Here is a 27667-nt window from a genome sequence, read left to right as displayed (position 1 = left end):
TTGCAGTATGTGTGATGTGTGTGTGGCATGGGGGTGGGGGTGGGTAATACCATGTGATTGTCTTATTTTATGCCACTTACTGTCTATTCATTGTGATCAAAATACCATTCAATTGACACCGTTATATGGACAGATTTTCAGTAGTAAAGATCCATTCAATTTAGTTTGTATTTCTACTCTGATCTGATTACTGGCACATCCTTATTCGTGTATTGCATGGACTTGGAAGTTTCTAGATTCTGCAAATAGCTCTTCCAAATTTCCTGATTTCAGGAAATCCTTTTTCAATTCTGTAATTGAGTTAGTTAGTGCACCTTGACAGAGGCTATGTTAACCACTCAGAATACTAACGAACATAGTTTTGCCTTTGTTCATGTATCATATATCTCTCAAAATTGGCCAGTTCAACATGTGGCGGCTAGCCAAGATGGAATGTATTTAGCTATTGCTGGTTTGCATGGGTTAATCATATATGATATTTGTTTAAGGAAGTGGCGAGTATTTGGCGATGTTACGCAGGAACAAAGGATTCAGTGTTAAGGTTTATTATGTATGGGGCAGAATGTTGTTGTTTGCAATTACATTGACTCCTCTAACACGCGAGATAGCTATTCAAATTAAATTTCATTCTATTAATTTTTTTTGTGATGTGGAGCTGTTTCTTTTGTTCTTTTGGGTGGGAGGTTAATCTTGCTCAACTAAATTGTTTTTACTGTTGGTATGATTACAGGTATGAATTGCTTTTTACCCTAGATATCATCTTGATCAGAGCTCCTTGCTTTGTTGAAAATCATTGCTTGCCAGACCAATGGTGATGGATGTCTAGCAAGAGTATATACTAGTCACTTATTGCCCATTTGATGTCCATATATTCCATGTAAAATTAGTTGGTGAATTAACACTATCTAATACTCCAGATTTACAGGTAAAGAATTCTTTTCAGTTGCTCACTTTTAAAATTCCCTTCAAATTAATACCTATTTGATGATAGTCGAATGCTTTTTATTTAACTTGCATTCTGTATGTGAATGATTTTGTAAAGATTATATTCTTCATACATTTTTAAGTGATAAAATGACAAAAAACTTTCTACAGTACGAGAACTTTCGATAATGACTGCAAAGAGCCATCTAGCATCAATGTGCTTCATCCCTGATCAGCTTCCAAGAGATTGTATTTCAAATAATCATGCTAGCTCTAATTCTGATTACCTGGCAAGAGAGCCTACTAGGTATTGCTGGTCTAAATGATATTGAATTGTCTGCAGATAGCTATATACGTAGTTATAACGAACATTTGCATTTTAGGTGTTTGATATTGAGAGTAAATGGGGAGCTTTCTCTTCTTGATTTGGATGATGGGCATGAAAGGGAACTAACTGATTCTGTTGAATTATTTTGGGTTACTTGCAGTCGATTAGAGGACAAAACTAATTTAATTGAGGAAGTATCTTGGTTTGATTATGGACATAGAGGGATGCAGGTAATGAGTCATCAAGTTCAATATCTTATCTCTGATATTTTGTAAGATCTTTTTTGCTTAATGAGTTTCAGCTTTAATTCTATTTCTTTTACTTGTCTAATATTTATTCTGGTTGGAAGTTTATTTTTACAGGTTTGGTATCCCTCTTTGGGTGCTGACCCTTTTAAGCGGGAGGATTTCTTACAGGTACGTATTCTTTGGTGCTAGAAGCCACAGGTTTTGCATATAATAAAAGCTTATCTTCTTTGTTAGCATTTTTTTTCCTTATTTTTCAATTTCCCCCTTCCCTTAGTGTGCAATTTTAGTTCCTTTCAAGGTGAGGTCACTAGCTACTAAATTGCTGGCTTCTGTATTCAGTCAAGTATTATTTTATTTTATTTTTTTAATGGAAAATCATTTTTCTTTTTAAAAAGAAACATAATAATGTTTTGTAAGTTATGAAATTATTTTTACTTTTTTCAAATTGAGGGTCTGCCAAAGTAATTTGGGCAATCATTATAGTTTTGTCTATGTATTCCAATTTGTGAAGTGACCCAACATTATTCTTTAGTTGGATCCAAATCTGGAATTTGATCGTGAGGTATATCCTTTGGGGCTTCTTCCAAATGCCGGTGTTGTTGTCAGTGTTTCCTAGAGAATGTCATTTTCAGCTTGTACAGAGTTTCTGTGTTTTGAGCCAACTCCTCAAGCTCAAACCATATTGCATTGCCTTTTAAGGCATCTTCTTCAGGTACTATTTTTTTCTCTTTCCTTTATATGAAAGTGAAGGTCCAATGTTTCTTTTACTGTCCAATTATGGAATTCTCTTGTACTATATATAATATTGTCTACCTTCTATTGAAATTTGAAAAGAAGATGTCAGCTCATGCGCTTAATTACTAGCCTACAAGGTTGGAATATGACTTGAAGCCCTTTGTTAGATTAGTTTCAAGCATATGTGTTTGGTTTGGGGCGTTATTACATAAGTGTCTATGAATTGCCTCTGGTTACCAAAATTATATTATGTTTGCTTTGCAGCTTTTTAATTTTGTTTGTTGTTATTCCTGATCTTTATTGAAGATATTGTACTTAATTCTGATTTTGTATTCAGAGGGACAAACACGAAGAAGCTTTGAGGCTGGCTCAGTTATCAGCAGAGAAGCCTCATTTTTCTTACTGTTTGGAGTGGCTTCTCTTTAGGGTGTTTGATGCAGAAATATCTAGGTACATTCAATGAGAATAAAATTACCTCAAAAGTACAATGGTTCTATTTTTGGCCATTATCTAAAATGGAGTAATGTTTATAGTAGTCTTGTTAAGCAAAACATTACTGGGTCTTTTTGCTAACTTGGTTACCCTAGTTCTCTATCTTTGTCAGTGCTGCTATGTCATGTTTCATAGTTGAAGTCTAGAACCTCTTCTATTTGTTAGGCCTCTTTTAACCCTAGTTAAGGTATGAAGTGATCCAAGGAGCAGGTTTTAAGGTATTTTCAGATGTGCATGTGATATTTCTGTAGTTAGTAAAAATAGTTAAAATGTATGAGAATCAATTAATAGTTGATGAAAATTAATTTGGCTGCAAAACATGTCTAGTTTGTTAACTAGGTATTTTTGTGGAATGAAATCTGAAATTTACTTCCTGGTGCCCTTCGTTAATTATTTACTGGTCAAGACTGTTCATGCTACCTATGTGTGATCACACTAGAATTTCATGTATTTGTTCATGTGTAATTTACGTGCAGGCAAAGTGTGAACAAGAATCAGATAGCCATTCTGATAAGTACATTTTTGTATAAAGTTATACTTCGTATTCATCAGGGTTTTATGTTCATAAGTAGTGTGTTTGGGGATGGTTAGAATCGTTTTGCTAATTTGTTTCATTTAAACTAAATCGTCATTTTTGAGGATAATGTCTATATTTTTGATGAGTTTTTGGTTAAATGATAATGTTGTAGGATTCTAACCAGTGGAGTGAAGTCAAAGAAGAAGAAAAAAAATCGAAAAAGAATGAAAGTGTGATCAAGCAGAGAGCTTGCCGCTACGAGACAAGTCAGCAGAGTGCTCGCCGCTACAAGGAAAAGTCCTTGCCGCTACGAGACAAGTCAGCAGAGTGCTCGCCGCTACAGGAAAAGTCCCTGCCGCTACGAGGCAAGTCAGAGAGTTCCTTGCCGCGGCAAGGGAAAATCCCTGCCGCGGCACGACAGCCCAGCAAAGCTTTTTCGAAGTTCCTTGCCGCGGCAAGGGAAAGTGCCTGCCGCGGCACGCGTTTAAATTTTAACTTAAATTCAATTTTTCTGATTATTTGAGGGGAGATATAAAAGGGGATTAGGGTTAGATTCGAAAGGGGAGGTTTTATATACGATTTTAGAGAGAGAAACTCAAGGAGAGCGCAGGAGAAGAAGGAAGATCGCATTCAATATTTTAACAATTTTCTTCTTCTCTGAACTCTACTATTCTTTGGTTTTATTTTTGTTTTTCATCATGATGATTGGCTAGTTTCTTTTAGGTTAAGGGTTATTCAAAACCCAGACATGATTGTTTGATTTCAGATGTGAATATTATTTCTTGATTTCCCTAATATTAAATTGATTCTATTTTTCTATGCTTATTGTATGAATTTTGTGATTCCTTGTTAGGGTGTACAACTAATTAGGGTTTACATTATTTCATTATCATCTTAGAATTTCTATTCACCTAATAGTTTAGGGTTCTAAGTATTTGTGATAAATTGCAATCAATGATGTGGTCAAAAGTGTTGTTGATTGTGATGAAGAATAGAACCTAGGTTAAATGAATTAAATGCTTCATTGATTTATTGCCTAGATTAACCTATCTCCACTGTTGTTAATGCTTTTACTAAATTAAATGAATCGTATGCTTAATAGGTTTGTTATTTGGTAAAAAGAATTAATTATTGAGCGCTTAGCCGTAATTGATTGTGATAGGGAGATTGGGATAATTGACTGCTTAAGCGTTATCTGCAGGGTTAATAGTTTAATTGGGAATCTGAATAATATTCATTATTGATATTCATGCATGACTGTCTGAGGTGGAGAATGATTCTTAACTGTTCTTTAAAATCGTTATAAATCTTTTCTTGCTTATAAATCGTTTTCTTACTTTTACATTTCAAAATCCCCCTTTCATTTTTACTTTGTTAAGCTTTTGTGAATAATAAATTGAATATAGTTCCCTTGGGTTCGACCTCTATTTGCCATTGTACTAAATTAATTGGTGATAGTGTAATTAAAATCTTTGTTAAATTTGGTACGCCATACGACACGCATCAAATTTTTGGCGCCGTTGCCGGGGAACTATTTAATTCTTTTTATTATTCATATTGGTTTACTTTTACTAACTTGATTTCTCTTGGTATCTCAGAGTTATATGTCTGACGAAGACACTCAGAACAGGTTGGACGCAATCAAGCAGTATCTTGAGTCATCGTCAGCTTCTCGGTCTTCAAGAATTATTACTAATAATCCGCTCTTTCAACTTCTTGCTCCGCAAGAAAATCCTGTTAAAGTTCCATTACCGTATGACAACGAATCTGATTCTGACGATTCAGTTCGATCCTATAGAACAATGGCTCAGCAAAGGACATTGAAAGAGTTGGCAGCGCCAAATCTTGACCAACAACCACTATGCATCCAATATCCACCGTTGGATGTAAACTTTGAGCTGAAATCGGGCCTCATCCACTTATTGCCTTCTTTCCATGGGTTTCCTGGTGAGGATCCGAATAAACATTTGAAGGAGTTTCATATTGTCTGTTCTAGTATGAAACCCGCTGCAGTGACTGAGGAACAGATTAAGCTGCAAGCTTTTCCTTTCTCTCTAAAGGATGCAGCTAAAGAGTGGTTGTACTATCTTCCACCTGGTACTGTTGAAACTTGGAATGGTATGAAGACTATGTTCCTAGAACGATACTTTCCGGCATCTAAAGTTGGAAGCATCTGGAAGGAGATCTGTGGTATAAGGCAGTATACAGGAGAGTCTTTGTATGAGTATTGGGAGAGATTTAAGAGGTTGTGTGCTAGCTGCCCTCATCATCAGATAAGTGAACAGCTCCTCATTCAGTACTTTTATGAAGGATTACAATCACTGGATAGGAGTATGATCGATGCAGCCAGTGTGGGTGCACTAGTTGATAAGACTCATGCTGCAGCCAGGAGCTTGATTTCTAATATGGCTGCTAACTCACAACAGTTTGGCATTCGTCAAGATCCTATTCCACCGCCCAAATTAGCTAATGAAGTGAGCACCTTTAATGCTAATCAGCTGGGTCAACAATTGGCTCAATTAATTGCAGTGGTACAACAACTAGCTTTGGGCCAACAGGTGCGGCCATGTGGAATCTGTCAAGTAGTGGGGCACCCTACTGATACGTGCCCCACTCTAGTAGAGGGAGAAACTGAGGGTGTTAATGCTGTGGGAAATTTTCCTGGTCAATTACGTCAGATGTATTATGAACCATTTTTACAAACTTATAATCCTGGCTGGCGTGATCATCCAAACCTTCGATATGGGAATCATAAAAAAATAGCTCAACAACCAACAGCAGCAAGACCACCTGGTTTCACTACACAACAGAGGTCTCAAAATAATTATGTACCTAGACCATCACAACAACCGCAGGCTGCTCCACTACCAAGTGCTAAACCTTCTACTGAGGATTTAATCAATGCCCTTGCCACAAATACGCTTCAATTTCAGCAAACTACCCAAGCTTCCATCAAAAGTTTGGAGAATCAGGTGGGACAATTAGCAGCATCATATAATCGGTTGGAGGCTCATCTGTCAAATAAATTGCCTTCACAACCTGAGATGAATCCCATGGAGAATGCTAGTGCAGTAACTTTGCGCAGTGGGACGCAATATGATCCACCTAGTCCTCAATTGCCTAGTAAATTGTCATCCAAGCCACAAGTTGATTGCTCAGTTAATGAAGATGTTTCTCCAAAGCCAACCACCCCTACACAACTCAGCCCTAAGCCTACTATTGTCATTCCACCTCCATTCCCAAGCAGACTGAAAAAGACTAAAAAGGAAGAGGTTGACAAGGAAATTCTTGATACATTCCGAAAGGTAGAAGTGAATATCCCTCTTCTTGACGCTATTAAACAAGTGTCACGCTATGCCAAGTTTCTGAAAGAGTTGTGCACTAATAAGCGTAAGTTGAGGGGTAATGAAAAATTTAGTGTGGGGGAGAATGTTTCCGCAGTTCTACAAAAGCAGCTTCCACCAAAGTGTAAGGATCCTGGTACTTTTACTATCCTTTGCACTATTGGTAATAAAAGAATTGAGCGGTGTATGTTGGATTTGGGAGCCTCTATCAATGTCATGCCATTCTCCATTTATGCTTCATTGAATCTTGGTCCACTTGAAGAAACAGGGGTGATTATTCAACTTGCTGATAGGTCGAATGCTTATCCCAGGGGTGTAATAGAAGATGTTTTAGTTCAAGTAAATGAATTGGTGTTTCCGGCTGATTTTTATGTTCTCGATATGGAAGATGAATCTATTCCATGCTCCACTCCAATTTTGTTGGGGAGACCATTCATGAAGACTGCAAGAACTAAGATTGATGTGCATGACGGTACGTTGACCATGGAATTTGATGGGGAGACAATTCGATTTAATATTTTTGAGGCTATGAGGTATCCAAGTGATGTACATGCTGTTTACTCTCTTGATGTGTTGGATATTCTTTCTCAACGAGTTTTAGATTTGCATAGTGAAGATGATTTGGAGGTTGCGTTGAGAGAGCATCTTGTGTTGACCGATGAAGATTTGTCTCATGAGATCATGGATGTCATAACCACACTCAATAGTGGTTTTGACAAGACCTTTAAGAAGGTCGCATTTCTTAATTTGTCGATTTCTAATGAGAAATTGCAGCCATCAATTATTCAAGCTCCTACACTTGAATTGAAGCCTCTTCTGGAGCATCTCAAATATGTTTACTTGGGGAAGAACGAGACACTTCCTATTATAATTGCAAGAAATCTTAACCAAGGTCAAGAAGAAAAATTAATGAGAGTACTCCGAGAGTATAAAACAGCCATTGGTTGGTCTATTGTGGATATTAAGGGGATTAGCCCTTCCATGTGCATGCACCGAATTTTACTTGAAGAAGGGTCTAAACCAACACGTGAGGCGCAACGGAGATTGAATCCACCCATGATGGAGGTTGTGAAAAAGGAGATACTGAAGCTCCTTAGTGTGGGTATTATTTACCCAATTTCAGACAGTCAATGGGTGAGTCCTGTTCAGGTAGTACCAAAGAAGTCTGGAATCACAGTGGTAAAGAATGATGAAAACGAGCTGGTACCAAAAAGAATGCAAACCGGGTGGCGAGTTTGTATAGATTACCGAAAGTTGAATGCGGCAACCCGTAAGGATCACTTTCCATTACCGTTCATTAATCAGATGCTTGAGAGGTTAGCGGGTCATCCCTATTATTGTTTTCTTGACGGTTATTCGGGATACAATTAGATTGTTATAGCTCCTGAAGATCAAGAGAAGACAACCTTTACATGCCCTTTTGGTACATTCGCTTTCCGACGAATGTCGTTTGGGTTATGTAATGCTCCGGCCACATTTCAGCGATGTATGATGAGCATTTTTTCAGAATATATTGAAAACATCATCGAGGTTTTTATGGATGATTTTAGTGTTTATGGTGACTCATTTGATTGCTGCCTTCATAATCTCACTTTGGTACTCCAGCGGTGTATTGAAACTAACCTTGTGCTCAATTGGGAAAAATGCCATTTTATGGTAAACCAAGGTATAGTTTTGGGTCATGTGATTTCAGTCAAGGGAATAGAGGTTGATAAGGCAAAGATTGATTTAATTCGTTCTCTACCATCTCTGACTAGTGTGAAAGAAGTAAGATCATTCCTTGGGCATGCCGGGTTTTATCGGAGATTTATAAAGGATTTCTCTAGAATTTCCACACCTCTATGCAACCTTCTCCAAAAAGATGTGAAGTTTGAATTTAATGACAAGTGTTTCGTGTCTTTCAACCTATTAAAAGAGTCTCTAACTACAGCTCCTATAATTCAGCCACCGAATTGGGAGTTACCATTTGAACTCATGTGTGATGCAAGTGACTATGCCGTGGGCGCTGTTCTTGGGCAGCGAGTTGACAAGCTTCCTCATGTTATATATTATGCTTCTCGCACTCTTAATGATGCTCAACTTAATTATTCCACCACTGAAAAAGAGCTCTTGGCGGTCATTTTTGGCTTGGAAAAGTTTCGGTCATACTTGATTGGAACTAAAGTGATTGTTTATACCTACCATGCTGCTCTTCGCTATCTATTGGCAAAGAAAGAAGCCAAGCCTCGGCTGATCCGGTGGATTTTACTTCTTCAAGAGTTTGATTTGGAGATAAAAGATAAAAAGGGTTATGAGAATAGGGTGGCGGATCACTTGAGTCGTCTTATTCGGGATGAAGATAATTTTCCCATAGAAGAAAATTTTCCGAATGAGCAACTCCTCGCCATGCAAGAAGTTATTCCTTGGTATGCCGACATTGTAAACTAACTTGCTTCAAAAGAGTTACCAAGTGATCTCACACAAGCACAACGGAACAAGATCAAGCATGATGCTCGCCACTATATATGGGATGAACCTTATCTTTGGAAGCATTGTACTGATCAAATCATTCGTAGGTGTGTACCGGAATCTGAATTTCGTTCCATCCTTGCTTTTTGTCATGCTTATGCTTGTGGTGGACACTTTGGACCTAAGAGGACAGCTCGTAAAATATTTGACAGCGGTTTCTATTGGCCCACAATTTTCAATGATGCTTATGCTTATTGTAAGGCATGTGATCGTTGTCAACGAGTTGGTAACATAACGGCCAAGGATCAAATGCCTCAAACTCCTATTTTAATTCTTGAGATCTTTGATGTTTGGGGTATGGATTTCATGGGACCATTCCCATCCTCTTTCGGCTATGAATATATTTTATTGGCGGTAGACTACGTGTCTAAATGGGTGGAAACGATTGCAACTAGAACAGACAATTCAAAAACAGTAGTGGATTTCATTCGCTCCAACATTTTTGTGCGTTTTGGTAAACCTAAGGCTATACTTAGTGATTGAGGCACTCATTTTTGTAACAAGAGTATAGAAGCATTGTTTCGACGCTATAGTGTAACTCACAAGGTGACAGTTTCTTATCATCCACAAGCCAACGGGCAAGCGGAGGTTTCTAATCGTGAAATTAAATTGATTCTTGAGAAAACTGTAAATCCAAACCGGAAAGATTGGAGTACAAGGCTTGATGATGCCTTGTGGGCATATCGAACGGCATATAAAACACTTATCGGTATGTCACCTTATTGGTTGGTGTATGGGAAACCTTGCCATCTACCGGTGGAGCTAGAGCATAAGGCGTGGTGGGCTGTAAAGAAGTGTAACATGGACATGGTTGCTGTAGGACAACAAAGAATGCTTCAATTGCATGAGTTAGAAGAAATACGCAATGAAGCATATGAGAGTTCGAAAATCTACAAGGAGAAAACCAAAGCTTTTCATGACAAACATATTCTTCGGAAGAGCTTTGTGGAAGGTCAGAAAGTTCTCATGTATCACTCTCGCCTTAAACTCTTTCCTGGGAAGTTGAAGTCTCGCTGGTTAGGTCCATTCATTGTTACCAAGGTTTTTGCTCATGGAGCGGTCGAAGTTGTAAGCCCAAGTACCGGAAAGTCTTTCAAGGTGAATGGCCAGAGACTGAAGCCCTACTATGAGTCAATGGCGGAGGATGAGCAAGTTCATGTGATGTACCTTGAAGACCCAGTTTATGTCGATGAAGATTGAAGTTCTAAGTCGAGCTAGCGACGTTAAACGTAGCCATCTTAATTGTTTTCAGTTTTAGTTATTTTCTTTATTTTATTTATTTATTATTATTATTATTATTTTTAAGTTGAACATTTAGTATTTCAATTTTATGTACTCTGATTCTCTCTTTAAACCGTGAAAAACGTTCAAAAAAAAAAGGGGCAATATGCAGAAAAAGGCACTCTTGCCGCGACACATAAAACCTTGCCGCGGCACGCACCAGAAGAACCAGACCCGAGACCCACTGGCCGCGGCAAAGAAAAACCCCTGCCGCGGCACGTGAAGAAACCCCTCAGGACCGAGACCCCCTACCGCGGCACATAAAAAGTCTTGCCGCGGCACACTTCCCAGAAACTGCCTAAATACCCTTTTTCTTCCCCTTTTCTCACCCATCACTCTCCCTCTTACCTTCTAAAAACTACCCACCTTTTCACCACTACCTTTCTCCCAAATACAAACCGAACTCTAATCTTACTTTTTATTTCTTCCTCCTCTCCTATGCCCTAATCTTCATTGATCTCTCAATCCCTACACATAATCACCCCATTCCTCATACTCATCCTCACTTCTCACCCTCATTAATCCAAAGACCTTGCCTATTCCATCACCCACTATACCCATTCCTCAAAATCACCATCATTAGCCACCCATTACTTTCATTACCGACTAATGCTCATTAGGTAGGCTTTGCTCGGGATCAAGCATCATCAAGCACATTTGCATCATCTTTGGGTTGGATTCAAGGTATTTTTCTCTATTTGCAAGCTTTGATTGAGGTCTATCAACTTCTAATTCCTCTGAGAGTGGACAGGTTTTGTTGGATCTCCTTCTTTGATTTTGATTTCTGTGGTGAAAATGCTTGTATATTGAGTGTATCTACATCTTGGGGGTAGTTGATCAAGCCATAACCTTGTGATCTCTAAATTTTAAACTGTGCACTCTACATGTTCGATGAAATGCCACAGTGAGTTGAATAGTCATATTTGAGCGTGTTACATCTTCTGCTCTGTGCTGTGCCATTAATTATTAATCATTACCACTTTGAAGGCGTTAATCCTCAATTATTGCCCGTGATATAATGGCTAGCAAGAGATCACGCACTGAACATGCCGGCCCTTCTTCCACCGCCAAGGTGAAATATGATGCCAGGAAATTCACATCTAAAGAAGTGTTTGAAAGCTACAAGGATGCCATTGATAAGAAGAAGGCATGGGTGGTAGAACGGGGCTTTGATCTAGACATGCATCATCCTTATCCAAGGTTGATGAGTATCATCGAGCAGAGGGGTTGGCAACGACTGTGTGCCCAAACACAGCCCGCAGTTGTATCGATTGTTCGTGAGTTCTATGCTAATGAAATCGACCGCAAGAATTTACAGGTCATAGTTAGGGGTGTTCCTGTTACCTATTCTGCCTCTGCCATTAACCGTTACTATGGCTTGCCAGACATTCCCAATGACGAATTTAATGCTTCTGAATCAAATCTGGACCCTAATGCCATTATCCAAGCCATTGGCATTAGCGGGGCGCGGTGGAGGACGACTGAGAATGACACTGCTCATAAACTGGAGTCCAAATATATGGACTATGAACTCAAGGTGTGGCACCGTTTTGTTGGGGAAAAATTGTTCCCCACAAAACACTTTGGGACAGTGGACGTGGCGTGTGGGAACTTGTTGTACGCCATCGTAACAAACAAGTCTATAGACGTTGGCAAGATCATTCATGCATCAATCCTGAAGAGTATGTCCAGTACACAGAATGGGTTCTACCATCCTTCATTAATCACAGACCTATGCAAGAAGGCCGGTGTACGATGGAATGATAATGAGGAGGTAATAAACCCAATGCATATCATTAACAGGAATACTATTCAGCGGTTTGACAAACCCACAGCCACATCTTTTGCGCAACCTGCATCTTCTTCACACGCACCTGTTCAGCCTCTCACTGGCCGTACCAGGACACTTACTGATCGGGTTGCCACCATGGAGAATGAACTTTATCATGCTCGTCTTGATATTCGAGCATATCATGAAGAGATGGTGGCCCACAATCAAAGAATGATGGAGTTTGCTAGCTATCAGGACTTGTGCTTCAGGATGCAGCAAACCAATTTAGGGGCGGATATGTCTGGATATCCACCGGCCCCAATGTGGTTTCCACCTTACCCTCCATCTGTTCCGGTGCCGTCTAGCCATACCAATGACAATAATGATGACGATGGAGCGGGTAACACCGAAGAGTTCCAATATGATGCGGATGACACCTTTAGTCACAATTAATGAGGGAGTTTTCTTATTTTCCTATTTTTCTTGTCATTTATTTTTATTTTTATTTTCTTTTGCTTTCTTTTTATTTTTTTTATTTTCTTTTCTTGTGTCAATTTGTACTTATCACCATTGAGGACAATGTTTAATTCAAGTGTGGGGGATGGGTAACAAATTATTTGTTTTGTCTGTGTTTGTTTATAATTGTGTGTTTGGTTTTGTGTCTTGTGCTGGTCTTATTGAATGTAATGGTCGATGATGAATTTATGAGTGACACTAAACTTGAATGCTAGAAGATGATGGATAGATTATGATTCGTGTGCTTGACTCTTGTTTTGATGATTACTTGAATTTGTGATTTAAATAGCGATTTATTACAGTTAGATTGGCTACTTACTTGTTTTAGGAATGATTTATGCATGTCGAAAAAAAAAATAGATATATACAAACTTAGTCCCCGCCACTCTAGAACACATTGGTCGATTGCTTGAGGCGAAATCATAAGTGCACAGAATTAGGGAAATGATAAAGGCAATTTTTTTTGGATCGTTTGAGCCGTTCAAGCCTACCATATTAATAATGTATCCTTAGTTCCCTGTTTTTGAGCCTTATTGAGCATATTTTTTTTTTTTCATTGAGAACTCATTACTTAACCCTAAACTTCTTTATTTTTCTTTATCTGTGTCGATAGCCCATTGCACCATGGCCTAGCTAGTTAAATTTCTACTATGGGATGAGAGGTTATATGTGAAAAAAAAAAAGAGAAGAAAGAAAGAAAAAAGAGAAGTGTAGTAAGAGTTTCTGTACATGATGTGGTGATAAGTGTAAAGATCTCCTATTTATCCCCGAGAAATATGTTAAAAGAAAAAGAGAAAAAGAAAGAAAAATTTCTTGCATAAAAATAAGTGTGGGGGAAAATAGAGAGATCAATAATGTATGAAAAGTATGCGGGAATTGTTAAGGAAGATCCAGAGTAGAAATAGAAAAAAGTATATATTAGGTATGCTATGGTGCAAAATGAGCCTAAATGTATCCTTCTCATCTACCCTGCACCTTAGCCATACATTACAAGCTGATAAAGACCTTTTGATTCTTGATTCTGTGTGTTTATATAAGTGGAGAGTAATTGGTTAATGTTTATGCAGTGGTTGTTCTTTATATATATATATACTCTTTTTCTGATGAGGGGCAAGTTTGAAAGAAAAAAAAATGATGATGATGAATGAATAAAACGACATGTATGGATTAATCTTGATTCAAGTGAGCTGGTAAGTATGATTGTTATAACTCGTGATTTAAGATAAATTTCAAGTAGTTCATCAATTTAGGAGTTGAAAATCTGATGGTTATGAAATTCAAAGTCATTATAGCATAATGTTTTAGTGTAATTCTCTGAGACAATCATCGTATTCAATGAGACCGTCTGTTGTGTTAGTTTTTAATTTTGTTTAGAGTTTAGGGGTTTGCTAAGGGACTAGCAAAGTTCAAGTGTGGGGGAATTTGATAAATACATTTTTGTATAAAGTTTACTTCGTATTCATCAGGGTTTTATGTTCATAAGTAGTGTGTTTGGGGATGGTTAGAATCGTTTTGCTAATTTGTTTCATTTAAACTAAATCGTTATTTTTGAGGATAATGTCTATATTTTTGATGAGTTTTTGGTTAAATGATAATGTTGTAGGATTCTAACCAGTGGAGTGAAGTCAAAGAAGAAGAAAAAAAATCGAAAAAGAATGAAAGTGTGATCAAGCAGAGAGCTTGCCGCTACGAGACAAGTCAGCAGAGTGCTCGCCGCTACAAGGAAAAGTCCTTGCCGCTACGAGACAAGTCAGCAGAGTGCTCGCCGCTACAGGAAAAGTCCCTGCCGCTACGAGGCAAGTCAGAGAGTTCCTTGCCGCGGCAAGGGAAAATCCCTGCCGCGGCACGACAGCCCAGCAAAGCTTTTTCGAAGTTCCTTGCCGCGGCAAGGGAAAGTGCCTGCCGCGGCACGCGTTTAAATTTTAACTTAAATTCAATTTTTCTGATTATTTGAGGGGAGATATAAAAGGGGATTAGGGTTAGATTCGAAAGGGGAGGTTTTATATACGATTTTAGAGAGAGAAACTCAAGGAGAGCGCAGGAGAAGAAGGAAGATCGCATTCAATATTTTAACAATTTTCTTCTTCTCTGAACTCTACTATTCTTTGGTTTTATTTTTGTTTTTCATCATGATGATTGGCTAGTTTCTTTTAGGTTAAGGGTTATTCAAAACCCAGACATGATTGTTTGATTTCAGATGTGAATATTATTTCTTGATTTCCCTAATATTAAATTGATTCTATTTTTCTATGCTTATTGTATGAATTTTGTGATTCCTTGTTAGGGTGTACAACTAATTAGGGTTTACATTATTTCATTATCATCTTAGAATTTCTATTCACCTAATAGTTTAGGGTTCTAAGTATTTGTGATAAATTGCAATCAATGATGTGGTCAAAAGTGTTGTTGATTGTGATGAAGAATAGAACCTAGGTTAAATGAATTAAATGCTTCATTGATTTATTGCCTAGATTAACCTATCTCCACTGTTGTTAATGCTTTTACTAAATTAAATGAATCGTATGCTTAATAGGTTTGTTATTTGGTAAAAAGAATTAATTATTGAGCGCTTAGCCGTAATTGATTGTGATAGGGAGATTGGGATAATTGACTGCTTAAGCGTTATCTGCAGGGTTAATAGTTTAATTGGGAATCTGAATAATATTCATTATTGATATTCATGCATGACTGTCTGAGGTGGAGAATGATTCTTAACTGTTCTTTAAAATCGTTATAAATCTTTTCTTGCTTATAAATCGTTTTCTTACTTTTACATTTCAAAATCCCCCTTTCATTTTTACTTTGTTAAGCTTTTGTGAATAATAAATTGAATATAGTTCCCTTGGGTTCGACCTCTATTTGCCATTGTACTAAATTAATTGGTGATAGTGTAATTAAAATCTTTGTTAAATTTGGTACGCCATACGACACACATCACATTCCTAATTCCAAAACTTTCTCTCTTCTAGATAAGACATGTGAATTAATCAGAAATTTTCCGGAGTATCTTGACGTAGTAGTGAGTGTTGCCTGAAAAATTGATGGCATACATTGGGCAGATTTGTTCTCGGTCGCCGGAAGATCAACTGAGTATTTCTTTAATTTCTCTTTATATGTGCTGCTGTGTAATTCTACTTTTCAGGTTATTTGAGGAATGCTTCCAACGTAGATGGTACCAGACTGGAGTTTACTACATACAGGTAAGAATAATTTTTTTCTCAAAATTAGCTATAACTTCTGATGTCTTCCGCACTAGACTAAACTAGAAGTGCAGTTAATTATTGTAACGCCCTACTTCCTTAGAGCCGTTACTAAGTGAGTTTTTAAGACAAACAGTGTGCAATGGACTCGCTAACTGAGGTTTTGAAACAAAGTGTGACTAATTAAAAGTTAAGGCTGTAATCTTTGAAAATGCGTCATTTCATTAAAACTTCTATTATTAAACATTTGGGATCCCAAAATAAGGTTTGAAAACTATTTACATCTTGAAATAAGTTTACAGTTGATAAATCATAAAATCGTAGATTATTACAGCCATTTTCAAATAAACCCCCAACCAAAGCAGTCGGGCAGGCCAAACATGTACGCGCCGCTTCACGCTCTCCGTACTCATGGTTGGTTGATTCAGTCATTGCCCTTACCTGCAACACAGAGCACCCGTGAGCCGAAGCCCAGCAAGAAAACTCATGCAGAACATAACATATGCAATGTATACAGTTTATCATAACAGATAATCCACAAATAAACAAGTCAATCATTAGACTAAGCAAACACGGCCATGCCGCCCCAGGACCCTTACCAAAGCCCTGGGGTATCGGTTCTCACCGCGAGGATAACTCATGTATCCCTTGGGTCCCACCCTGAATATAGCATCCCATGTGCTAGGTGTTACTTTCGGCCCACGGCCGCCCCGGCCTACGCCGTACTCAGCCCACGGCCGCCCCGGCCTACGCCGTACTCGGCCCTTGCCGTTCATTTCATCATAATCACACATATAATATAACACAACAACATGCAATCAAATATTAATTCATTTAAGTCTGCACCCTAACATGTGATGCAATATAGGGCCGCGCCCTCGCAATCATACTATGGGCCCACGCCCTATCCTACGGGTGTTATAGTTTTCTTACCTGACAATGCGATAGTTAAAATCACTTGACTCCTTGAGCACGATCCCACTCGAGCCTTAGCGCACACCTAGGCACAAACATAGGTCAAAGTCAACACCGAACCCCAAGTCCGAATACCTAGCCTCGGGACCAATCCCGAGCCCCCGGGAAGTCCCAAATCCCCAAAACAAAGTGGCGGAAACAAGCCCCGAACCCTAGGTCAAAATCCCTCATCAAAACTCAAAAATTCCCCTCTGTGAACAGTGCAGCGCTACAGCGCTCTAAAGAGGGCGCTGTAGCGCTACAAGCAGAACACCCCTCCAGAAACAGGGACTAGCGCTACAGCGCCCACTGACTAGCGCTGTAGCGCTAGTTGCAGCCCAGAAAACCCAAAATCGCATTTCTGCGATTTCTTTCACCCAATCTCAAACCAAACTTCCCCAAATCTTTACCAAACTCAAAATCAAGCTTATGAACACTCTCCATTCATCCCAAGCATCCCAAATCCTCAAATCCCAAGATCATTTATCCCAAATCTCAAAATCTACCATGAACAACCCTAAACCAGAAATTCATGCAAACCACAAAGATAAAGTCTTAGAAATCATACCATTGCTGCAAATTTCGACCTTGAATCAACCCTAGGCCTCCTTAGCTTGCTCTCCCCCAAAGCTTGCCCACAAATCCCCTGAGATTCCCATCAATCCAGCTCAAAACACAGCTCAAACCATCAAAACCCTTAAAACCGAAAATCTCTAAAACTTACCTCAAACATTGATGTGTTCTTGCTAATCCTTGCCAAATCTTCAAGTATAACCTTAAGATTCTTGATGCCCAGCCTATCCTAGCTCTCCACCGAGCTTTTCCCCAAGAAAAACGGAGAGGAACGGTGCAAGAACGCACAAACCGTTCCTTGAGAAAACCCCCCTGTTTTCTCTCTTTTCTTTCTTTCCTTCTTCTTTCTTTTCTTTTTCTTTCAGCATTCCCTCTCTCTATAAAGCCTAAAAAAAAAAACCTATCTCCAAAAGCCAAATGACCAAAACGCCCTCCCTATAAATTCTAAATCCTTTTGTTCAAGTAGGGCCATTTTAGTCATTCACCCAATTCCCGCTAATCCTCAAGTGTCTCTAATATTTTCCCGTTGCTTCCCAATACCTGATAAATCACCAAATAATTATCCCCCATCATCAAAATAAATCTCAATCTATTTCTCTGAATTCCTGTTCATACCCCCAGGCTCGCCCCGAGCTGGGTATAAATTCCTGTCAACACTTTCCGCTAGCCTGCTCACTGGGATCGCCTCGAGTCACAAAGCACAGATACATCCACATACCACTGTGGCCTCAACAATCATCACATAACAATGCAGTTATGCCCAACATGGCCAAAATTACAATTATGCCCTTCTAACACGATCCGGGCCTACATGTATACTAACATACATAGTCATGCATCTCAGATAAACAAATGGTCATATAACATGCTTTAAATCATAACCATGCATTTAAATCATTAAAATCACACCTAAATCCCATCATGCCCTCCTGGCACGCTAATCAAGGCCCTTAAGCCTTAATAGCGGATTTGGGTCGTTACAATTATCATTTAATTTAATTCTAGTTCTGTAATTTATCTTGTGGCTAGGCCATTGATATGTAATTCTAATTCTTCATAAAAAAATCAGCTTAGTTCCATAGAAGTTGTATATTTTATTTGTTAGTTGAGTGAATTTTTGTTGACCAAAGCATAAAAATCTAAATTGTACATAATGTTTTATAATCATTACATATATGAGAAGCATAATTTCTGAAAAGTTTTCTATTTTGGCTGTTTTTACAAGGTTTATAATCACATCCACTTTCCGCATCATTAAATTTTCGTAAAAACTTTACTTTTGGATATGAAAAAGTTCCAACTGCAAATGCAGCTTAAAATTGCTGATTGGGAGGGGATTATGCAAGTTGGTGAATATATTTTGTTTTTGGATATCTTAGGTGATTGCTAAACTTGAAGGTCCTGCAGCCAGCTAGTACTGTGCTTTACGCTTATTGCAGGTACTTGCATAAGTTTCATTTTAAAAATAGTCTATTTATAATTGGATATTTTTTTCTTCGAATGATGTCTCTAAGAAGAATTGGTCACATGATGCAGGCAACACTCGATTAATCTTTATACGAACTTGCTGGAGAGCTGGTATTTTTTTAAAGCAAATATTAGCTGTTATAAACACAAACAAGGTTCTTTTAGATACAAGAATAATTTAACAGGAACATTGTTCCTTTTTTGGTTCCTAGGTAAGGCTTTTGCTGAGATCAGGAAGGTAGTTAGAACCTGCATCAACAGATTCTGATAGTCTATCTCCAAGGTTCTTGGGTTATTTCTTATTTCGTTCCAGTTACAGGAAGCAGTCCTTGTATAAAAGGTTGATGTACATTTCCCTTAATTTTTGCTGTCTCAGATCTGGCAATTTTTTTAATAAATGATATTAATATTGAAATTTTTCTTTGGAGCAGCACCTCATTCAAAGAACAGAGTGCTCATGTTTCTTCTGTTAAGAACACCATAGAAAACCATGCTAGCTATTTGATGTATGATAATTATACAACCATCTTCAATCTTTCATTTCATGCCTATGTGTTGTAGTTAGTGTAATTGAATGGCCAGCTTATAAAGTCGTAATGAGGTTATTAACTTTCTTTCTTTTTGTACTCTTTTAGTTTACTATTAACTCTATGTTTAAGCATTAATTATTTAAACTTTTGTGTAGCTAAGCAAATCAACCTCACAACAAAGACAAGTGCACAATGGAATGGATGATGAATTGGAGGGTGGAGCAAGCTTCATGGTTTATTTTTTGTGTATCTTGTTATGTTTTTGTTTTTTACTTTTGAAGCAAAAGATGTGCAAGACTAGAATTTTATTATGTAGGCTTTCAAACTCAAGTTAGAACTAAGAACTTTTGAAATGAATAGTGTCATGGTTTGAAGTAGTTTGTCTTCAAATGTAAAAATACTCATGGTTTATCATATATATTGAATATTTTTTATTTTTGATCTATTTAATATTACACTTGTGATCAATTGAGATTTTTTTAATCAAAATACAATAATAAATTTTTTTTATAACAATTAAAAATGCATACTACAAAATAACAAAATGTTATTACTGGGAGAATTTAGAATAATTATGGTTGTTTTGTATAATATATTATAATTGGGACAAAAAATTATGATTTATATAATAGAATGAACTAAAAATGTTATAAATTGATCAAATGTAACAATTTTCATAACAGTTGGAAAGTGTTATGCATAAAGTATAAGATTAAACTTCAAATTTATAACCAAATACTCTAACTAAATGTTAATATTTGAATATTATAGCAACTAAGAATGTGTTATTGAATTGTTTAAGATAACATCGAACATAACATTCGAATACTGTTATAGAAAAGACAGGACTTTTAATAACAGGGGCTATGTTAGCGTTTTCAGAAGCGTTATCAATACTCCCGGTTAGCAGTTTTTAAGTGTTATGAATACTATTTTTTCTTGTAGTGAATAATAATACTTCCTCTCTTTTATCTAGAATTCCACTGGCTTTTCCTTACATAATAAGTTCCACTAAATTTCCAAGGTCTCCTCACCCAATTAAGGGTTGTACTCGTCACCCCTTTCTTCAACATTGGCACCAGTGACACCTCGTAAGCCTCTACCCATACTAGGGTAAGGCCAAACTATAGGCCCCTGGCCTAATCCCTATTAGGATCTCAAAAACCTATGTCAACTCTAGAGTCAAACTCCTCTTTCCTTTTTGAACCATCATATCCTTTGTTGATGCGGTTTTTTGCCAACAATGTATTAAGAAATAATAAGGGCAGAATATTGCTTAATGACAAACCGTAATGAAGAAATAACAAAAGCCCACTCAATAACACAGATCTTTTACGTGGTTCAGTGGTTAAATCTCCACCTAGTCCACGAGTCAATATTATTATTGTTTATCTCTCTATTTTGGCAGAGTTTCGGTATTACAGAATAATTAGACCCTTTTCTGTCCAACATTCCCAGTATTTATAGGGGAATTCCATGGACAGGTTTTGGTTGCGTGAGTCAATCACGTAATTACATAATGTCTATATTTAATACAAATCATATCCCATTTATGTTGGGATATGATTTGATAAAAAAATAAGTATGTTCCCGCTATCTAGGATAATAAATATGACAGTCTGGTCATGAATAAGTGTGTAAACAAATCCCGAGTCTCTGGGGATCCTTTGGTATGCCTTATATCTAAATCACCACATGCTGCATATCTCTCACAAGCTTGTGCTTTGAAAGCTATCTGACCCCGAGCTAGCACTTTGACAACTATCTTATTCTTAGTTCGTGGTAAAGTCAGGACGCCTAACACTAGGTCTGACCATTATGAATCTCGAGCTGTCCACATGGATAATAAGCAGATATTCTACTTGGTTATTTTTCAACGTATTTACCTGCCAGCTGTATCTGAGTTGAGTGAATGAAATCGTGCTAAAATTAGGATACAACATTTGCCCCACAAGCTCCTGCTCGTGTTTGATGTCATCATTTTTTGGCATACATAGTAGGGGCTTTTAGACTTCTGTCACATAAAACCATGCCTGCCTACTACTCGAGTACTGGACACGTGGTCTACTGCAATTGGCATCTGTTCGGGTTTTGAGGACTAAAATAATGGTCTTGTCAAGTTTTTGTCGCCATTTGGTTTATTTAATCTTGGCCCTTGGACCTCGAGCTAACCCAATTGTATGACCCAGATTAATTTTCGTAGTTTACGTATAAATAGGGTGATCAGACTTCAAACCTCACCACCTTTGCATTTGAAAGTTTCCCATTTCTAAACTCTCAACCTTCCCTTCTTCTTCCCCATAAATCCCAAAATAGTTCATCCTGCCTAGACATTCAGAAGCTTTCTAGGAGCTTCCCGTTGTCGAATTTACATCCTCTAATCACCGAAGATATTTCTTGTAAGTATCTCATCCCTTGGTTTGAAAAGTTCTTTTTTTTTTGTTCTTTGTTATCCAATGAGATTTCTGTTCTCAACAATGTTCGTCTGCAACGTTCATTGTTTGTTATCGATAGGCTATTTCTAAATGTTCATAGGAAATAGGTTTCAATTTAGGTTCAATGGGTGAACCCAAACATGTTTTAGAAATAAGACATTCACAAAACTGGGCAAATTTAACAACATTTTTCATATAGGAAAATTCTTATATAGGGGCTTCACTTTAAGCCTTACCGGTGGGGCTCTCAGTGTTTCTCGACCCCATAACTCTTCACATAGGAGCTGGTAGGCTTGGAGGAACAACACAGGTTACAGTCAACAACTACTCTCATGAATAAATTTAACAACATTTTTCATGGAAATCAAATCTTTGTGAATCAAAAGTAAACCCAATGTATTATTATTGTAGATTGATCCCTTGACCTCAAATTAGTAATGAACTGGAATGTAAAATCGATTGTTTTTCATTTCTTACATCTTAAGATTTTTGGGGTGAGTGATAATCTAACATGTCAGTATAGTGAACATAAATTATTTGTGCTTTTGTGTCTACAGACTTCTTTGTTGCCCTAAGAGACAGAGTTTATGATGATGAAGTGAGGAAATGGATCTCCCGAATTGGTGTGGAGAACATCAGAAATAGACTTGTGAACTCAAAAGAAGGACCCCCGACATTAGAACAGCCAAAGGATGACTATTGAAAAACTTTTTGAGTATGGAAACATGCTTGTAGAAGAGAAAGAAAATGTAAAGAGAGTTCAGTTTTTAGACAAGTGGTTGAAAGAAGCAACTCTTGGATATGCAAATGAGAATGTCATCAAGTGGAAATGTCTATGGTTAGAGCTTAGAATCTTAGATTTTTCTCAAGTACTCCTTGACCCAATTATAGTCTATATATTTCTTTCTTCTAGGAGTGTTGTTGGTGTATATTGAACTTCTCTGATCTGATTGGTATTACATGTAAGCTAAATTAAATGAGTTTTAATTATATTTAAAAATTAGTGTAAGTAATTGATTCTTATGTTCAGTGCTTAATAGTTAATACTACTAGCAAAAGTTCAACCTATACCACTACTTTACCTACTTGTTAAGTTCTTCTTTTGAAGTCTTTCTTTATTTCTTTTACTTGAACTCATATTTTTGTATTGAGTGAGTATAATATAATGTCCATTGATCTTAAAAATGCCTTGTGCCCATTAATCTGTCTTAATAAGGAAAATACCAAACAACACGTAATTAATATAAACCTTATTCCACTCAAAGTCATATATAATCATTATTTTAGATTGTAACGATGTTAACATAATGTCCATTGATCTTAAAAATGGTATTTTTGTAATAAAAAATTGTATATTTATAATTTATAATGCATAATAGAAAATTTACAATAGAAAACATAATGTACTGTTCGGTAACACTTAAAAAAATAATTTTTTATTTAATTAATTAAAAATTTGATAATTAAATATAAAACAGTGTTTAGTAACTCAATTTAATTTATTATTTTTTAAAATTTTAATTAAAATTTATTAAATTTTCAAAATAGATTTTTTTCACTTTCAAAGTTTTTTTAAACTATTTTCGACTTTTCATTTCTTTTTTTTTCTTCTCTTTTTCAAATCAGCACTTTATTTTATATTCTTAAATAAAAAATAAAAAATAAAAATAAAAGTTATCAAACACATTTATTATTTTTTGTTTTTAAAAACAAAAATAGTTACTAAACATATTTTTATTTTTTAAAAATAAAGAAACAAAAATAAAAATTATATTTTTATTTTTTAGTTTATGAAATAAAAGTTATAAACATGAATTACCAAAAGTGTTTTTTGTTTTTTAAACAAAAAATAAAAATAATTACCAAATATATTTTTATTTTTCAAAAATCAAAAATAAAAAATACATTGTGTTTAAAAAAATTTAAAAACAAAAATTTTAGCAAAAGCCACAATTACAACCGTCACTCTCTTTATACTTTCTAATTTTTATTTTTATTTTTATTTTTATTTTTATTTTCCATAAAGAAAAAGATACTTCTTTATACATCCCATACAAAAGTTAAGTTGGGCTTGAAAGCTTGTGTCCACCATACCATAGCATGAGGCTGAGGAAGTTTATTCGAAGGGATAGGTTGGGCAAATCTTTAAAACTAAAAAATGAATTAAACCACTACAAATACAATATGTCATCCTAATCATACAACCTCTTTTCTCAAGGGCCCTATTGTCTTATCTGTAACTTTATTAAAGTTTCAAACTTTCCATTTACGAAAGAAACTACACTAAGTTACCTAAAAAACTTACAAATATCTTTTCCAATAAGACTTATTATATATATCATAACTTTAAAAAATAATTTATGTTGGAAAATACTTATTGACAAATATAATCTCGACAAGAGTTGAATGTTGTTAATCTATATATATTCTAAATCTTTTTTTTCTTACCTTAGATTATTTTTTTAATATATAAATATTCTAGATTATTATAAAAATTTGAAGAGTTTTAATTGCTTGAATTATAAATAATAATTCCATTATATAATAGATTAATATTAAACATATCCTTGTAACACGTTCAAATTATAACTCTCACTGAAATAACATCCTTTCCTAAATCTAAAAGCCCATATTAAGGTTATGATCCGTTTAATCATGACTTCATTTCAAAAAACAAATTAAATATTATTTAGGGATTTTTTTATATTTATGAAATTTTTAAGGTTGTTTTATAAAAATATAGACATTTAATTAATTTTTCTATTTTTTAATGATTTTTTGATTTGAAAATTCATATTTATGAGATTTTTTTTCCCGATAAATTTGAAAAAATATAAAATTATGTTACATTTTTTTATCATAGTTATATATTTTTTGATTTTGAAGGTTATTTTATTTTATTTTTTTCCATTTTTATTTTTTCCTTCATTTTTTATGTTTTTTCTTTCTTTTTTTCCTTATTTTTTCTTCCATTTTTTTTTCTTTTTTTCTACTAATTTTTTATTTTTTTTCTTTCCATTTTTCCATAATTATTATTCTACTTCTTCTAATTTTTATTCATTTATCTATTTTTTTCCTTTCATTTGTATTGTTTTGTTTTTTTGTTCATATTTTTTCAGTTTTTTTTTTCTCTTTTTATTTTATATTTTTTTTCCATCTATTTTTTCTTCATTTTTGAATTTATTCTTTTCTCCTTCTAATTTTTTTCACACATATGAGCTTTTTTTTTTCTTTTCATTTTTTTCTGCCAATTTTTCATTCATCTTTTTTTTTTCTTTCCATTTTCCCATTATTTTTCGTCTTCTTTTCATTTTTATTCATTCATCTGTTTTTTTCGTTCATCATTTCTTTTTTTTCTTTTTTTTTTTTCATATTTTTTAGCTTTCTTTCCTCAGTTTTTTTCCTTCTTTTTTCATCATTTTTTGTACTCATTTTTTTCTCATTCCATTTTTTTTTCACACATATATTTTAACATTACATAATTATTTTACGAATTTTTTTATTTATAATATTTTATTATTGTAATTTTTTTTATAGATTTTTCCACTATATGTAAAAAAATTAAAATAATTTTTTTTAGCATTTTCTTTTTATTGTAACCCTTATAAGAACACCAAAATTTGAAAAAAAAAACTAATAAAAATATGAAAGCGTGAATGGGTAATCAGTTACCCGGACCGGAACATTCAAATCTAGAAAAAGAAAATTATATGAAAATGTGAATGTGTAACCAGTTATCCTAGTGTCAACATCCAAATCTGGAAAAAAAAACTATGAAAACTTGACTGGGTAACTAGTAATCGTGATAGAAACATCCAAATTCGGAATGAAAAAAATAGATATGTAAACGTGAATGGGTAATCAGTTACCGTGATGGGAACATTCAAATCTAAAGAAAAAAATTTGATGAAAATGTGAATGGGTAACCAGTTACCCACTTCCACCAGCTGATCCGGATGTGGCCCAAGACGAAGGCTATGATGAGAATGAATACTCTCAATCGTTTCACGCGGAGAAGCCACCGAAAGTGGTGGCCCTTAAGAGCAAAGTCGCCTCCTAGCAGCAAAAAATAGAGGCTAAAAAAGGTTGTATCGTCACCTTACAGGAGGTGGTTAACGCCATGAAGGCCACTTTGGCGGCTCAAAGGGTTGCAAGTGGACCCTCATGGCGATGTACCACCTAGATTGCTAGTTGGTGTGCCACATGTCCAACCAGCGGGCGTGCCACCTGTCCAACCAGCGGGCGTGCCTCCTGAGCACCCAACTGACATGGCAGAAGAGCAACCAACTGGCGTGCCACTTGTGCACCCAACATGAGTAGCACCTGCGCCTCAAGCTCGTGGGAAGGAGAAGGTTGAGCCTTCCCAGAAGAGAAAGAGGACTCGTCGAGCTTCCGAGACCATCGACACCCCGAGGAGGGCCAACTGTCCTAATGCTCAAGGGGTCTGGGCAAACCGCTTGTTAGGAGTGTGTCCTAAAAGCATGTAAAGACATTTGATTTTCTATGAATAAATAAATACAATGGTTTATTATTATTGTTATATTTAGATTATTAAAGTATTGTTTGAATAATTTTGTAAATATTAGAAAAATTCCATATTCATTATTGAGGATGTGATCTTGTATTAGTATGAGAGAATTAAGATCACATGAATGAATAAAAATAGTCAACAACAAGAACTTAAAGTTATGGAATTCTTTAATTGGAGTTGTAAGTACGGTTTACTGAGTATCATAATGATACAAATAATCTAGATTCAGATTATTGATGTGGAAATACATCTCGGTAAATGTGCTTTATATAATATGATTATATATGACATGGACCGATATGAATTACAGTCTTTATCCAAAATCCATTTAATAATAAAGACTTGTAATTCATATCATAACTGATGATCATTTATAGATTAACCTAAATCCTGAGTGTTCATGAACTCCTGTTCATGTTTATTAAATCTTTTGATTCATTCGTTAAGGTCTCTTCAAAGAATGAGGCTAATGACTTTTGTTTTGGAGATTTAATATCATGGATGGCTGGGAACATGTATCAACAATACGGATTCTAATATTTCCTAACGGATCGTATATTAGTTCCCTTAAGGGTTAATTCTGGAACTGAATGATTTTGAGCTCAAATCTATAATTAGATTATAGATTAATTATTCACTATTGAATTAATGGTACTTAAGGAATAAGAAGTAAATCAGAAAGGTTAAATGATAATTCTCCCATTCTAATTTATGAACTAATTAATTAGAGGGTTGAACTATTGTAAGATGATTATATCAATGGACGAGTTAAGAAAAAGATTTATGTAAAAGTATATCTATAACATAAAGAGTGCAATTATGAATTTATAGTGGAGTAATATCATAATTAATAAATTAACTATTATAATTAAAGAGTTTAATTATTTAGTTTCAATTTATTGGAGCTTAATGTTATAGGTCCATGGTCCCCGAAACAATCACTGTCAAAGGTAAACACAAAAATGGGCAAAAATGACTTATGTGATAAGTAAAATATTTTTCTATGTATCAAACATAATTATTGTTTAATTATGTGTAATTAATTAAGTAATTATTTGATTTAACAAAAATATAATTAATTTTGAATTAATTTATTTTTGGGATTTTTAGTATTTAAATAATAATAAAAATTAGGAAAAATCACATGCCATCACAGGCATGTGGTACACATGTGGCACAGTGCACAGGCACTGTGCTACATGCATAAGAGATGTACTAGTCTCTTGATTCCACAATTTTAGTTATTTAAATATTAAATAGATAATGAGATATTTTAATATGATTAAAATATTATTATTTAAAAAAAAATCTGA

General features: G+C 35.5%; 1 non-coding gene and 1 pseudogene across 1 annotated transcript; one reads left to right on the top strand and one right to left on the bottom strand.

Annotated features, from left to right (window-relative positions):
* The first annotated feature begins 306 nt into the window (after positions 1-306).
* On the top strand, positions 307-19676 carry LOC133816386 (uncharacterized; annotated as a pseudogene).
* On the bottom strand, positions 5416-5519 carry LOC133820294 (small nucleolar RNA R71). The gene has a single exon (XR_009886713.1). It is a non-coding gene; the product is annotated as a small nucleolar RNA R71 (small nucleolar RNA).
* Positions 19677-27667: the final 7991 nt, after the last annotated feature.

This window comes from Humulus lupulus, chromosome 2, assembly GCF_963169125.1.
Source record: "Humulus lupulus chromosome 2, drHumLupu1.1, whole genome shotgun sequence".
Lineage (NCBI taxonomy): Eukaryota > Viridiplantae > Streptophyta > Magnoliopsida > Rosales > Cannabaceae > Humulus > Humulus lupulus.
Note: the sequence above shows the minus strand (reverse complement) of the source record. Positions and strands in the feature narration are given on the sequence as shown.